The 14125-nt window shown below is 37.0% G+C and overlaps 1 long non-coding RNA gene across 1 annotated transcript in view; it reads left to right on the top strand.

Annotated features, from left to right (window-relative positions):
• LOC149749310 (uncharacterized) overlaps positions 1–3733 on the top strand; it is a 265921-nt gene extending 262188 nt beyond the window's left edge. Inside the window, exon 4 of the long non-coding RNA XR_016392989.1 lies at positions 377–3733. This is a non-coding gene — a long non-coding RNA (uncharacterized LOC149749310). The remainder of the gene's footprint in view (positions 1–376) is intronic.
• The last annotated feature ends 10392 nt before the right edge of the window (positions 3734–14125 follow it).

Genomic DNA, 14125 nt, shown 5'->3' with positions numbered 1-14125 from the left:
CCCTTGGAGTCTTCAAAGGGAGAATGGCCCTGGTGGACATCTTGATATCAGACTTCTGAACTTCAGAACCATGAAATAATACATTTCTATCATTTGAAGCCACCAAGTTTGAGGCAATTTGTTATGGCAGCCATAGGAAGCTAATACATCCCCTATCAGAGACATTATGTATTAAATACTTTTGGGGCCAGGGTTTTGCTTATAGGCGGAATGTTTGTGTTTTTCTCCCCACCCCATCATATGTTGCAACCCTAACTCCCAGTGTGGAGATGGAACCTTTGGGAGGTGATTAGGTTATGAGAGTACACTCCTCATGAGTGGGATTCTTACCCTTATGAGACCCCAGAGAGTTCCCTTGTCTCTTCTGCCATGTAAGGTTACAGAGAGAAGACAGCCATGTATGAACCGGAAAGTGGCCCTCATCAGAAACCAGATCCGCTGGCACCTTCACCTTGGACTTCCCAGCCTCCAGAGCCATGAGAAATAAATGTTTGCTTAAGCCATCCAGTCTGATATTTTTGTTGTAGTAGCCTGAATGGAATAAGTTCCTATTTCTTCTGTAATTTTCCAATGTTTCACCATTACTGTTGGTATTACTGCTGCAGTCTGGCACTGCTGAACTTAGAGAATGGGATAGAATATCGAATGGGGAGAATCCACAACCAGGGAGCTTGACAGTAGGTCTGATATACGGAGACTAGGTTGGCGTAGATAGAGGCGTCTCTCACCCACATACACACAAGGACAAAAAGGGCTATTCTATTGAGCAGCTATAAGTTGTGTTTAAAAGATGAGCTGATTTTGGAAATAGGGTAGGGTCATAGGTAAGAGGAATGGAACACAGGTCAGCACAGATACATTTGTTCTGTATTTTACACAAGGTCTTGGCCACTTTTAATTGACTCAGTCTTGTGTTTGGAGACTCATATATCAGAGCTGTCCTACAAGGCACTTCTCAGACTCTCACAGTTATATTAGGAGAAAAAAATGTCAGCTTAAACTGGGGAGGTGGGTACATGAGTGTTATTGAATGATTTTTTGTGTCACATAGATTTTATAAATAATCATATGTGTCTCCCGATTATATAATTTTTAAATGTTCTCTACTAGCCAAGGAGTTATAATCGAAATTGACAGTAATGCTATTCCTTCCAGAAAAATAGCCCATGCCCTTCACTAGATTGCTGTGTATGCAGCATCTGTTTGTATGGTGTTTGCCAGCAAGTTTAAACAAATAATGTTGAATAATAGTATCCTCCATCCTCCATCACTGCAGACCCCAGATGTGGATTGGCACTTTCACTTCAGTCTCTGATGTTGGAAGATCTCTCTGGCCCAGTTCTGCAGTTATTAGGACAAGATCCCAGATTGACTTAAAGTGATCATCATGCGGAACTGTTCACAAACCACGAGCATGATTTATCTACCTATGCAGGATGGTTTCATGGGGATGTTGCACTGATTTTCTAGAAGGGTAGTATTGTATCTTGGTCATGATACATGCAGCAAGCCACTCTGGAGTAAATACGCATGATTAAATATGACTTTACTCATCACACTTTAAGTATGAAATAAAACTAACAAACACTATGGCACATAGTAGGTGTTCCATACATGGCCATTCATTTTGACAGCATTGGCAAAAGTCTATGTCAGGGGGCCCAGACTATTTTCAGAGTGGAAAGGCCATAAAAAACCTGTTGAACACTGGCATTTTTCTCTGAGGTGGGACTAAGAAAGCGTAGTATGAATATATATGGGTTCTGCATACCTTCCATAGGGAAGCTTCTACATTGAGGCATAGATGTGGTGAGACATATCAAAGTGTCACTGGAGGCATCAATTCACCCCACTTTTAATGTTCAAATCTTTTCCAGCATCCCCACTGAATGGTCATCCACTCTCTATATGAACAACTTCACGATAGGGATCTCACCATCCATATTTCCACTGGTGGAGAGTTCAGTCTTTAAGGTCCAGCTTAAAAAAGTCCCCCTTGTGAAGCTTTACCTGACTGCTGTTCTATTCCGTACTCACGTAATACATATAAAGAACATTTTTTACATTGTGTATTAGGTATTGAGTATTTGTCTATTTCTTCCACTAAACTGCAACACCAACATGTCTTATTTACTTTATTCACCTCTGTATCTCAACTTTTCCCATTTAGTACATAGTAGGTACTCCATGAGTATCTTTAAAGTTTCTATGCATTTTTTAATAGATTTTTATTGGAGTATAATGGCTTCACAATACTGTGTTAGTTTCTGTTGTACACCAAAGTGAATCAGCCATATGCATACACATGTCCCCATATCCCCTCCCTCTTGAGCCTCCCTCCCACCCTCCCTATCCCACCCTTCTAGGTCATCGCAAAGCACCGAGCTGATTCCCCTGTGCTATGCTGCTGCTTCGCACCAGCCAACTATTTTACATTCGGTAGTGTATATATGTCGATACTACTCTCACTTCACCCCAGCTTCCCCTCCCACCCCGTGTCCTCAAGTCCATTCTCTATGTCTACATCTTTATTCCTGCCCTGCAACTAGGTTCATCAGTACCAATTTTTTTTTTTTTTTACATTCCACATATATGCATTAGCATATGGTATTTGTTTCTGTCTTTCTGACTTACTTCACTCTGTATGACAGACTCTAGGTCCATCTACCTCACTACAAATAACTCAATTTTGTTTCTTTTTATGGCTGAGTAATATTCCATTGTATATATGTGCCACATCTTCTTTATCCATTCATCCGATGATGGACACTTAGGTTGCTTCCATGTCTGGGCCATTGTAAATAGAGCTGCAATGAACATTGTGGTACATGTCTTTTTTGAACTATGGTTTTCTCAGGGTATACGCCCAGTAGTGGGACTGCTGGGTCATATGGTAGTTCTATTTTTAGTTTTTTAAGGAACCTCCATACTGTTTTCCATAGTGATTGTTCTTTTTATTAGATGAAAAATGATAACATTTAAATTAGCCTGTCCTACTAAATATAGAGTACAATTAAATAGTTAATTGTATTCTGTACTCTGACACATTTCACAGAGGTAAATCTCTTGAGGAAAAGTGTTTGTAAATGAAATTGGGAGTTGAACCATAACTGCATATTTTCCAAGTTGCTAGATCTCTACTTTTAATAAATTGTCAATGATTCTTATTAGAGTTTTATCTGATCCATGACAAAATAGGAAACAATCTTTAAGCAAATATTTAATGCACTGTGGGGTATGCTATATTTAAAATAACCCTGCTATGAATCCTTTCATAAACTTGAAATAATGTAATATAAATAATTACTCCAAATTGTAGCTTCAGAACTTTTTCGGCTGTGGGATATAATAGCAAAATGAACAGCATTTACTCTTTTTTTTTGTCAGAACTAACTTGAAACATTTTCTTGCAATGATTGATATATTGAGGACACTGAAACTCTATTCAATATTTTAGAAATTTCGAACTTTATATCATAGAGTCTTCACTTATTGAAAATAGTTTTTTTGTTTTTCCCTGTTTTTCTTCTTGAGGGCAACATATCAAATTGGATGATTCAAAGCTCAGGTTGAAAAGTTTTGTACTTATCAAACATCTCTTGTCTCTCGGTTATTTTCATTCTTTTTTTTTTTTTTCCTCTTTTAAATTCTCTTCCAGATTCAATACCAAATGTGATGCCATTAAAGGGAGATTCTCTAAATAATTTTTAGAGAATCAAAGCAGGCAATTCTGTTGAAGTATTAGCTTCTCCTGATACTTAAAATGTGAAATATCAATGTGTCTTACATTGTCCTTTGAAGAAAGAAATACTTGAATATCAAATAAAGAATGATTTAGTAAATTCTACATGAATACAATCAATGTTAATTAGCAGATAATACTTAAAATGACTTAAAAATATGAACACTAACATTAGCTCTTGGAGCAACAGTAAAAGATGACTCATTAAAATTAATCCTCAGAAAAGCTGTTTTTGTGCAAGCTGTTCCTCTACATGTATGAAATATAGGAAACATTGCTTCCTAGGTAAAATTTAATAAAATGGTCAAAGAAATGTCTTTCTGTGAAAGGGTAAGCTCTTAGGCTGTTTAGGTTAAAAAAAACCAAGGAGATGAACTCACTGCTGCTTCCGCTTCTCGTCAAAATTTCATTGAAATGAGTATAGGTCTGTTATCAAAATAAACATGAGATGAATTGCAGGATTCACGGTCCATTTCCTTGCTGTTGGAGGTGCTGTTGGTTTTTCCTGTAGCTGTAAACGATGCTGAAAGAATGCAGACCAGAAGCTAATGAATTCTATGCCGAGTAGTCACAGAAGCAAGCAAGCTTTCACTGTCACCCTATTCATGGAGGGATTTTTTTTTTTTTAAAGCTATTGATACAGAAGAGTCTATAGAATTCATAATGTTCAAATCTGGAAGGCAAAATCTATGTTTTTGAGTATTACAGTCTCTAGTTTCTGTATCTGTGTTTCATTTGAAGATGTTAGAAATTATAAAGAGGGGGTGCCTTTTAGGTAAGCTAACACTAGTGCTACGTTATATTTAGGTGTATTTGCTTAAGCACAGATCCACTGGTGGAAGCTCAAGTGATTTATCACTCAGTAAAAATATGCAGTAACAGCTTTTATTCTGAATGTACTGCTGTAAGATGTGAAACAAAGGAAACAAAACTTAATTTATCTTTTTAAGGGGGGGAGGACATCCTTATTTGCCACAAAGAATGAAACCTAAAATATTAAGCAACCTGTCTCAAAAAGGACTCAAAGCTCCAAACAGCCTTTAGTCAAGTAATTGTTCAATATGTAACCATGCCTCTGTGACTCTTTTGTAAAGGGTCACAATAACTCAAACGATTTGATCAAATTTCTTTGTGCACTCATCTTAGAAACAGAAACTAAAAATTGCTTCAAATATGTTTTTTTTTTTAAGATTTAATTTTATTTATTTTTGTCTGCGTTGGGTCTTCGTTGCTGCACGCAGGCTTTCTCTAGTTGTGGTGAGTGGCGGCTACTCTTCATTGCGGTGCGCGGGCTTCTCATTGCGGTGGCTTGCTGTGGAGCATGGGCTCTAGGCGTGTGGGCTTCAGTAGTTGTGGCGCGTGGGCTTCAGTAGTTGTGGCTTGCGGGCTCTAGAGCGCAGGCTCAGTAGTTGTGGCGCGCAGGCTTAGTTGCTCTGTGGCATGTGGGATCTTCCCGGACCAGGGCTCAAATCCATGTCCCCTGCATTGGCAGGCGGATTCTTAAACACTGCGCCACCAGGGAAGTCCCCAAATATGTTATTTTTGGATACTTTAAACAAAGCCACAGACATATTTCATTTGGTGGTCATAACATGCCTGAGAGAATAGCTATTTGTATTTGGCAGGGGGCGGGGGGGTGCTTCTTTAAATGCATTGAATTTAGTGTATTTGCATATGGAAAAATTGAAGAGGAAGGGAGTAAAGAGAGTTCCACACAAATGTCAGTACTATGTACTGTATTAAGTCACAATTCAACTTTAATTTCTATTTTAGTTTTCTTTTTCCAGTTAATTACATGTAGAGCCAACTGGGTACAAGGTACTGCAGGGGACGTAAAATAGGAAGAAGATGGTCCTGCCTTTGAGAAGTTTGTGATCTAATTGGGAAGAGAAGAGTCATGCAGAATTTACTTTTTTGCTTGGTGTAAAAACATAAAGCTGGGCAGATGGTTTATAGGAATACTGGTGGGTGTTGTAATGACCACCAATTCACCAACCCCATTCGTTTTTTTGTTTTTTTAAATATTTATTTATTTGGTTGCACCAGGTCTTAGTTGTGGCAGGCGGGCTCCTTAGTTGTGGCATGGGAGCTCTTAGTTGCAGCATGCATGTGGGATTTAGTTCCCTTACCAGGGATCGAGCCCGGGCCCCCTGCATTGGCAGTGTGGAGTCTTAACCACCTCCCCATTTGGTTTTTAATGTTTGGAAAATCATTAGGCAAAGTGCACATGAGATTAATATAATAACCAGCATTTTGAAATATTAGTTGTGTGGATCTTAATTTACTCTTTTTTTAAAAAAATTGAAGTATGGTTGATTTACAATATTGTGTTAGTTTCAGGTGTACAGCATAGTGATTCAGTATTTTGCAGATTATATTCCATTATAGGTTGTTAAAAGATAATGGGTATAATTATCAGTGCTATACACTGAATCCTTGTTGCTTATCTATTTTATATATAGCAGTTTGTATCTGTCAACCCCATACCCCTAATTTGTATCCCCCTTCCCTCTCCCCTTTGGTAACCACAAGTTTGTGGGTCTGTTTCTGTTTTGCATATACATTCATTTGTATTATTTTTTAGATTCCACATATAAGTGATATCATATAGTATTTGTCTTTCTCTGTCTGACTTATTTCACTAAGCATAATATTCTCTAGGTGCATCCACATTGCTGCAAATGGCAGTAAAGTACTTGTCAACACTGCTGGAAGAAAGATCAATGCTGTCTCTATATTTTTAGATTGATTTTGGTATAAGTAATGAGATGGCAAAATTTTAAAAAAACATAAGTGGGGTATGTTACTAAAATGCATTACAGCTGAGAATATTATTTCTAAAAACTAATTTTTGAGTTAAGAACACTTGTTGGTATGTGTTCTTCTTTTTTAATTAATAGGTTGAAAACAAATATCCATAAGGTCATTTATTTGAGCATTTATTGACCATCTGCTGCTTTCGGAAGACTGTTAAAAAAGCAGAAAACAAATAAGTTAGGTTGCAACTGCATATGTATACATTCTACAAATGCTTACAAAACTCATTAGATGTCTAATGATAATGACTCATGAGTTTGCAACAAGAGATAATCTATTTCCAACACGTTCCCTCTGATTACTTGTAAGGAATAGTCAGTGTAACATTAAGGACAGCAGCAGCAACTTATGTATACATATACTACCTAGGTTTATTTCTAGGGACTGGATGTCAAGTTATCCAGCACTAATGATTGTGGTCAGTGAGATTTGAATAAGCCAGGAAAGTTCTAATTCATTTACCTTAACCAACACGATGGCTAAATGCACAGGCAAAATTTCCAGGACTTGTATGAAAGAAGATTCAAGTCTCATAGTAACAATAGTTGATAATGTAGAAAAATGCTTTGACTACAATGGAAGAAGTAGGTAGGTATCATTGGTCTCCTATTATATTCCTGCTTAGATTTTTGGCTTGTTTGCAAGAGTAGTTTTTGGGTTGAGGTGGATTTTATTTACGGAGTTGGAGTTTTTTGAGATGAAAAAATTGGTCTGGAAGGAAAGTACATATTTGATGCCAGGACAACAAAAATAAAAAAATAAAAAGAAAGAAAAATATCGGTTCTAGTTCACGCTAGTCCTTTTTCTATTATTTTATGCACATGCCACTAAAATAAATTTAATTTCTTTTTCTTTAGACATAATTATTGAATATTCATAGATACTTTATTTGTTGAGTTTATTTGCCCTGTAAGATTATTTATTACTGAAAATGTTTTGAAATCAGCTCATTGTGGTCTACGAACTGCCTGCTTTGTAATGTAAAAAGTCACCATATTGGTCAAACCATATTGGTTTTAGTGTATGTATACATTTGAATGACTCATGAAATAATGTGGAATTTTAATTTTTTTACAGTTAATATCATAATGCCTCAAAAATTATCTTTGAATTATAGGACATAAATATATTCTTTTATATTTTCTTACAAAACTGCTGAAGTTTTGCTTTTCACATTTAAGTCATGAATTCACGTGATTTGATTTGTGTGTAGAAAACCATCACCATAAATTAAAGACAACATTTCCTCAGTGATCTGAAATGCCACCTCTCTCATTTGTTGTTTCCATTTATATATGGATCTGCTTCTGGACTCTCTAGTTCCTTCCATCAAGCAATTTGGTTTTCCCTTAACGTACATCATATTGTCTTAATTCATCTGGCATTATACTAAGCTCTGTTTTTGCTGAGGGCAAGTCTGCCCGCCTTTTTCTTTTTAAGTGTTTTGGGTATACTTGGCTCTTCGCTCTTCTGTGAACATTTCAGAATCAGCTTATCAAAATTTACAGCAAATCCTATGGTGATTTTGACTGGGATTGCACTGAATCTTTGGGTCAGTTGGGAGAGAATTGATATTTTAAAAAATGTCTCTTCATCACACATATGACATATGTTTTCATCACTTTATCATCTGGGATGTTTTTTATATTTGTATAATTTTCTCTGTCTGGGTTGTGAAACAATGTTTGTTAGATATATTCTAGGAAACTTACAGTATTTTTGGCCATTGTAAGTGTTATTTTTACAAGGCTTTTCCCAGTTTGTTGATGGGATATAAAAATGTACATAATTATTGTATATTAATCTTATAACCAACCACTTGACTGTTTTCTCATCAATTCCTAAAAACTTTGGATTTTTTTTCATTTTCTTGATTGTACAATATTATCTATGAGTAATGAGTTTTGTCTCTTCCTTTCAAATCGTTAATCCCTTATTCTTTGTCAAGCCTGATGCTACTAGTTAGACATTCTCACTAAATGTTGAATTGAAGCAGTTGAATCTTTGTCAAATTTCTGACTTCGAAAGAGATGCCTCTTAAATTTCACCCTTAACAGTAACATTTGTAATATGTTTTTATTAGACTTATCAGGTTAAGTAAGTTCATTTCTCTTGCTATTTTGCTTAGAGTTTTTATCCTAAAGGAGTGTCTATCTTTCCTGTTTTAACTATCTTTATTGAATCTATATATCACGGTTAAAACTTTAAGACCAGTGTACCGTTCTCATTGATTTGGGCAATATGCACCTGTCCTTTTTTTCCATTATTTGGAAGACTTTGTATAAATTAGAAAGATTTTATCGTTGAAAGTATATTAGAAATTGCATGGTAAATCACCCAAACCTGGAATATTGTTCTTTTTAGTTATTGATTAATTTTTATAATAATTCTAGGACTCTTCAGACTTTGTACTTTGTCTTGAGTTTTCAGTTCTGTTTTTTTATGAATTTGTCAATTTTAGCTGAGTTTATAAGTTTATTGACAAGCCTCTCTTTTATTCTCTCTTCTCTCTCTTTCTAGTGCTAGCAAACTAAATTTGGATCCTCTTACCTGTGCACAGTAAAGCCAATCTGCTGACACCAAGTTGTCAAAAAAAAAAAAAAAAGGGCAACATTTATTGTGAGCCCAAACAAGGAGTATGGGTGGCTAATGCCCAAAAAACCCAGAGTCTCCTATGGCTTTCAGTGAAGGATTTTTAAAGACAAGGTGAGGGAGAGGGTCACAGGATGCTTGATCAGCTCATGGACATCCTTCTCATTGGTTGGTGGTGAAGTAACTTGGTGATGTTTCAGGAATCTCAGTCATCAACCTTCTGTTTCCAATTTGCCTGAGATCTACATGCTGGTGGTCAGCAGTTAACTTCTTCCACCTGATGGGAGTTCTAGTATCTGCAAAACAAAACAAGGATATGGCTCAGGATATTATCTGTAGCCTTTGAGGGGGAACTAAAGTTTCTTGACTTGTTTTGTGGCTAAACTATTATTATTTTGTCTTGCTTCACTGTTTTCCTTTATTTCTACATTTTCTCATTTCTCTGGTTAAATTATTTGCTCTTTAGAACTTGGAAAAGGCCTATAAAGCTAAAACTTTTCTACAAAGAAGCGTGGAGGACACAGGAGGGTTGTGTCCTTGGGAAGATCCCCACAAGGTCCTGCTCAGTTTCACTGTGACTCCAATTAGAATTTATTAGATCCATATTGCAATAAAGTGAGTCACATGAATTTTTTGGTTTCCCAATGCATATGAAAGTTATGTTTACACTGTAATCTATTAGATGTGTAAAGCATAATATCTTAAAAACAAACAGTGTACATACCTTAACTGAAAAAATACTTTATTGTTAAAAAATGCTAACCGTTATCTGAGCCTTCAGCAAGTTGTAATCTTTTTGCAATAGTAACATCAAAGATCACTGACCACAGATGACTATGATGAATATAATAATAATGAAAAAGTTTGAAATATTGCAAGAATTACCAAAATGTGACACAGAGATATGAAGTGAGCAAATGCTGTTGGAAAAATGATGCCCATAGACTTGTTCAATGCAGGGTTGCCACAGACCTTCAATTTGTAAAAAATGCAATATCTGTGAAGCACAGTAAAGCAAAGCACAATAAAACGAGGTATGCCTGTATATATTTCATTTTTATATTTTCTATCCCATTCTATTGCACTTCTTTCATTTCAACAATTACATTTTTCATATCTAGAAATTCCATTTAATTGCTTTTCTAGAATTGCCTGATCATTTCTGAAAATCTCTTGAGGCTTGTTCCATTTCTGAATTTATCTTTTTTTTAATACATTTTCCATTTTATATTTTGCACTTGACATTTCCACTCTCTTAAGGTTTTTGGTATATTAAACCTTTTTTGTTTGTTTCTGCTGCCTCACTCAGGAAGCATCTGCTTAATGATATTAGAAACTTACACTTGATTGATCTTAATCTGAGAATACTGCGGGCTTAAATTGTGAATGCTTTCCTTCACCTTTTGGTTCTGAAGAGAGCCCTGGGGGACCATAGATTTAGGACTGCATTAGTTTCTTAAGTGTCAGCTTTAAATTCTTCATTTGGTTGCTGGCCCAATGTTTAATGTAGTACAATTACAGTCGTATTATGGGTACCTGCTCTTAAGGGGTATGTTTCTCCCACTTGATTGCCTCTCACTGCTTACACATTCAACACGTAGTTTGTTCCTTCTGAGGGAGGGATGACGGACTTCCCTGCTTCTTGCAAGCACTGCATGCATTGAGAACTATGTTATCCATTATCTAGTTGATTTATTGTAGGAGAATCTCTCAGAGAATTCAGTCTGCCACACTGCCAGATGGAGAACCCTCACATTTACTCTTGGAGGATGGTTGAACTAGTATAGAATTCCTTCAGCTCTTTGACGATGTCATGTCATTATTTCCTAGCATTTATTTTTTGCTAATGAAAATTCTTCTGCCAATGTGATTATTATTTTTTGGTAAGTAACCATCTTTTCTTTCTGGTAACTTTTTAAATTTATATTTTATTATGCCATTTCAAATGTAGACTTAAATTCCAGCTTGGTAATTGGAAGTCCATTGGATTTGAGGTCTCTTTTCCTTCTTTACTTTGGGAAAAAACAGTCAGCCATAATATCTTCTAATATTGCTTCTCTTCCACTTTCTTTTGAGGGGGTGGATAAATTCCTATTCAAGTTGTCTTGGAGACTCTCAGTTATTCTCCATGTCTAGAAACTCTCTCTCCTTCTCCCTCCCTTCCTCTCTCCCTTCCTCCCTTTGTTTTTCTTTCTTTTAAAATATTTTTTACTATCTGCCCATGTTCATAGTGAATATCACTCTCTTCAAATTTAATAATTCATTAACTCAAAAATATTATATCTGACCTATTGTTTTAATTTCAGTGACCATATTGTCAATTTCAAAAAAAAATGTTGATTGGTTGGTTTACTTTCATTTCTACCAGTTCATGTTTTATAATATCTGTTTTAAAAGTGTTTGGGTTTTTTTGGTTTGTTTGTTTGTTATTTGTAGCATTAGTTATCTTCACATATTTTGGAGTTTTACTTTGCACAGTGTCTTCAATGAGATATTGTTTTTTCTCTCTTGTTCTTGTCCTTGGCTAGTAGTTTTGTGGCTGCCACCACATGGCTTCTGGATCGTCTTCCACTAAGGGGGTCTCACTTCATCAATTCCGAGTTTTTTTGCTGTGAGGGCTCTTGGAGAGTTTCACAGACAGTGCGACCTGTCCAGTGCGTGGCTTGGTTTAGGATCCAGTTTTAAAGCTATGACCTTCCTTCTTAAGTTGGTAGCTTTATGTAAGCTATTCCCACATTCAGTTTTTGTTACTGAACACAAGTTCGTGTGCTTGATGCACAGTGAGGCCAGACAGTAGCAAAACGTTGGAGTTTGGAGCAGAGAAATGTTTATTGCAGGTCAAAGCAAGGAGAAGGGAGGCGGGTGGGCTCATGCTCCCCAAATCCCTGAATTCCGCGAAGAGTTTCAGCGAAGCATTTTTAAAGGCCAGGTGAGGGAAGTGGGTGTTGCAGGGTATGTGATCATCTTGTACACAGTTCTCTGATTTGTTGATGTTGAAGTAACAGGGCAGTTAACATTATCAGTCCTTGGGTGCCAGTAAGTCCGGGGAACTACATACTCATCATCATCAAGTATAGTAAGTCCCCTACATACAAACGAGTTCTGTTCCGAAAGTGCGTTCGTAAGTCCAATTTGTTCATTAAGTCCAACAAAGTTAGCCTAGGTGCCCAACACAATCAGCTTTATAGTACTGTACTGTAATAGGTTTATAATACTTTTCACACAAATAATACGTAAAAAGCAAACAAACACAAAAAATAAACATTTTTAATCTTATAGTACAGTACCTTGAAAAGTACAGTAGTACTGTACAACAGCTGGCATACAGGGTCTGGCATCTAGTGAACAGGCAAGAAGAGTTATTGACTGGAGGAAGGAGAGGAGGTGGGAGATGGTAGAGCTGAAGGATCGTGAGCAATAGGAGATGGAGGGCAAGCTGCAGTTTCACTCACACCTGACGTTGATGACACAGGTTCTGGTTCCTTGCTGGATTCAATTCTATCTACCCTCTTGAAAAACCGATCCAGTGATGTCTGGGTAGTAGCTCTTTTTTTCTTATGATAGTTGACACGGTAGCCCTGGATTGCATTTGGAACGGCTGCTGCAACCTTCCTGTACCATTCCACATTCGGGCCTGTGCCTCAAAAACTAACAGTGCCTCCTCAAATAAAAAAAATTCCCTTGCCATTTCCTGCATCGTGAATCTTTTCGGTTCTTCAGTTACTACTTCTTCCTCTTGTCTCTCTTCATCCTTTCTCTGGGCCTCCAATTCCATCAGATCTTCATTAGGAAGCTCTTCGTGTTGCATAGCAACAGTACTGTACAGTAAAGTACACAAAAGCACAACCCCTTGTAGAGGATGCATGGACATCCTCTTCAAGTTCACAACTTAAAGGTTTGTATATAGGGGACTTACTGTAGTTAATTTCTTCCATTTGGTGGTGGTTTTTAGCCTCTGAAAAACTCAGGAAATATGCATGAGATATTATCCACATACTTCACAGAGGAGCTAAAGCAGAGGATGTGGGGGAGGGATCTGTCCCGGGAAGGCACTAGAGGGTCCTGCTCAGTTACATTTTCTGGAGCAGTTTATCAGCCTCCTTTTAGGCACCAAGAAGGCCAGTCCTGGCTCATTTCTAAGCGATAAACCTGGTTAAGATTTCCCCTCTTACCTTGGCCACCTTATGCCCTGGTACTTCTTCCTGCTTCTGGACTCAGAGCAAGGAGACCAGCAGCTTGAGGACTACTTGCCTCTTGATGTTCGTCTTCCATTTCCTGTTCACAAAAATCTTTTCTTAATATCTATGAAGGCATTTGGATTTAGTTATAGTTGATTTAAACATGTATATCCTGGGCCATGTATAAACCATTTTTATAGGAATCTTTAATGCTTATTTTTATGATACATGATAAAATTATTTTGAAAGTGATGAAAATTAATTGACTGTACTTGTTCAGTAAAAGTTTAAATTGTGTACTACTTTTTAAAAAATATTTCAAATCCTCTTTTTTCAATGTAATTACCCCTAGGGCTATCTCATTATATGTCCTTGGATAACTTTATTTCATGTGTTATCTAAATACTGCAATATGATATAGTGAAAGCAAAAAAGATTTTATTGTCAGGCCGAAGTAGGTTCCTATCTCAATTTCAATAGCCAAGGGATTGAGGAAGTTTCTAAATTGTGTTTTCTTTCTAAAAACAAAACATCATTTCAAATATGAAAGAGAGGGCTTCCCTAGTGGCGCTGGCGCAGTGGTTGAGAGTCCACCTGCCGATGCAGGGGACACGGGTTCGTGCCCCGGTCCGGGAGGATCCCACATGCCGCAGAGCGGCTGCGCCCGTGGGCCATGGCCGCTGGGCCTGCGCGTCCGGAGCCTGTGCTCCGCAGCAGGAGAGGCCGCAGCGGTCAGAGGCCCGCGTACCACAAAAAAAAAAAAAAAAAAAAAAAATGAAAGAGAAATTAGATCAAC

The sequence above is a fragment of the Delphinapterus leucas genome, chromosome 4, assembly GCF_059928025.1.
Source record: "Delphinapterus leucas isolate spDelLeu-1000000601 "Yukka" chromosome 4, BTC_Dleu_Yukka2, whole genome shotgun sequence".
Classification (NCBI taxonomy): Eukaryota; Metazoa; Chordata; class Mammalia; order Artiodactyla; family Monodontidae; genus Delphinapterus; species Delphinapterus leucas.
The sequence above is the reverse complement of the archived record's forward strand: the minus strand, read 5'-3'. Positions and strand labels throughout refer to the sequence as shown.